The sequence below is a fragment of the Marmota flaviventris genome, chromosome 16 (genome assembly GCF_047511675.1).
Source record: "Marmota flaviventris isolate mMarFla1 chromosome 16, mMarFla1.hap1, whole genome shotgun sequence".
Lineage (NCBI taxonomy): Eukaryota > Metazoa > Chordata > Mammalia > Rodentia > Sciuridae > Marmota > Marmota flaviventris.
In genome coordinates this window covers 71,454,431-71,456,790 of record NC_092513.1, presented here as the reverse complement: position 1 = coordinate 71,456,790, position 2,360 = coordinate 71,454,431, and the positions used below count along the sequence as shown (strand labels likewise).

At 45.1% G+C, this 2,360-nt stretch overlaps 1 pseudogene; it reads right to left on the bottom strand.

Moving 5' to 3' along the window:
- Nucleotides 1-1,011: 1,011 nt before the first annotated feature.
- On the bottom strand, nucleotides 1,012-1,531 carry LOC114108208 (large ribosomal subunit protein uL13m pseudogene; annotated as a pseudogene).
- Between the last annotated feature and the right edge of the window lie 829 nt (nucleotides 1,532-2,360).

Below are 2,360 nucleotides of genomic sequence, written 5' to 3'. Positions count from 1 at the left end.
TTCACTCCAAGCCTGGCTTGGTGCCACTTAGTGGGGAAGCATGTGGCCTATGGAATCAGATAAAGCTATGTGGGCTTTGGGACCACAAGTGGACACACAAAACAAGGCAGCCCTCACTGACAAGAGGACATTTGAGCTGAGCACGGGGGTAGGTGAAGGCCTGGTCATGGGGGTGCCTGGGGAAGATCTGCAAGTGCAAAGATCCTGGGGCCAGCATATGATTGATATGTCTGAGAAATGGCAAGGAAGCGGGTGTGGGGCGAGGAGGCAGAGTAAGTAAAGGGCCACGGTTGGGAAGCACTGGAGACAGATCCTACTGATCCTGTAGCTCACTATCAGGACTTAAGCTAGTATGGGGTGAAATGAGGGACCATCTGAGGGTTTTTAAGTGGGGCAGTCACTTAATCCGACTTTTGTTTAACAGGAATTTCTCTGATGTGCTGAGAATGAAGGGGCAGAGCAGGGAAGCCAGGCGAGGAGGACCATTTTATCCATAATTGTCAAAACCAGAAGCCACCAGGGGCCCTTCAGGGGTGAATGATCAAACAGACTGCTCATGTTCATGCCATGGAATACTCTGCAGCAACGAAAAAGAAGAGACCGCTGACATTCAGCAGCCTGACGCACCTCCAGAGATGAAGCGGGAAAGGTCAGAGCCAAAACGAGGGACTGGGGTTGTCACTGTGCGTCATTTTGCCATTCTGACAAACATGCAGTGATATCTCATCGTGGTTTTGGTTTTTTTTTTCTGAATGGCTGAGGATGTTGAATACCTTTTCCTGTGCTTATTGGACATGAGTGCTGTCTGGTAAAATATCTATTATTGGTCCATGTTCCAATCGATTGTTTTGATTAATGTTGAGTTTTGAGAATTCTTTTTTTTCCTAAGCCAAGTAAGTAATTTTATTTCAAACACATCATACAATGAAACAGTTCTATAAAATGTCTTATTGCAGTCTCCTGCAGCAGTGGTTTCCTGTTCTTAGGCAGAGAAACTCACCAGGAAGAAGCCTAAATCGCGTCACCATATTTTCTGTAATTTCTGCTCTCCTGCACCTGATCATCTGCAGGGGGACCCCACTCTCCGGAAAGCCTGTCCTTCTCCCTGGGTGTTCTCATCTAGATGTGTTGGTATTTCCCGTGGCTGAGGAAGCCCCTCCACTAGATTCTTAAGAATATCTTGTGGAATATCCTCATCGGGATAAGAGGCCTGTGGGCAGCCTGCGTCCATAGCTAATTGTACAATTGCCACTGGGGCCTTCTGGTGAGGCTGAGCGGCTCCTCCTTGTCTCCATCCACCTGGGAGCCTGGATGTGCAGAGTGTCCTTTGTGATCCCATTCATTTCCACAAAATGCAATGTGTCTTGTGTTCATTAGGACAACGCTGTCGACGTTACACAGTTGATGGAATCTTGAAGTTTTATTGATACCATCGCAGCAAGTTTGCCAGAGGATTCATTTTCCCAACCAAGAGATGCCATATTGGGGCAAAAGTGGCCCGTGGCTGGGCTGCCCTCGAGGAACGAGACATGTCCCCCGCTGGCCAATCTGTCCTCTATCCTGAAGCTGAGCCGGCTCCAGAATTCTAGGAGTTGTTGGTGGGAATGTATTCCTTAGGATTTTCCACATGGCCGATCACACAATCACATTATCTGCAAAGGAAGACAGATTTTTGGCTTCCCTTCTGGGACCTGTAAAATGTCTATTATCGGCCTGTCCTGCCTCAGGGAACTGGTGGAAGTCCTGGTCAACGGCAGCCTGGGCACAGATACTCTTGCTGGAGCCCCTGTTTTAGAAATGACACATTATTTCTTTCACCATTAAGTATAATTTAAACTGTAGAATTTTTAGAGGTTCTCTTCAGCAAATTCAGGAAGTTCCTCTCTTTTCTTTTCTGAGGGTTTATCATGAATTTTGTCTATTCTTGGTTTTTCTGCATTAGTGGACATGATTCTGTGATTTTCTCCTTCACCCTGTTAATATGGTGGATGATACTGATCTTCACACATTGAACCAACTTTTCATTCCAAAGTTAGTGCCACTTATCACCTTGTAGAATTCTTCTTACATCTTGCTGAATTCTGTCTTCTAATATTTTGTAAAGGAAATTTGTGTTTATATTCATACAGGAGAGTGGTCTGTAGTTTTTTTCTTTTTGTGACGGTGTCACAAAAGATGGTGTCTTTGTGTGTCTGGTTTTGGTATCAAGGCGGCTCGAGTTTCTAAAGTGCTTTGAGATGTGTTCACTCTGTTTTGGAAAAGGATGTGTAGAATTAGTGCTAATTCTTTCTTAGATGTGGCAGAATCTGGTGAAGCTGTCAAAGCCGGGAGATTGTTTTTTTAATGCTTATGTATTTTGT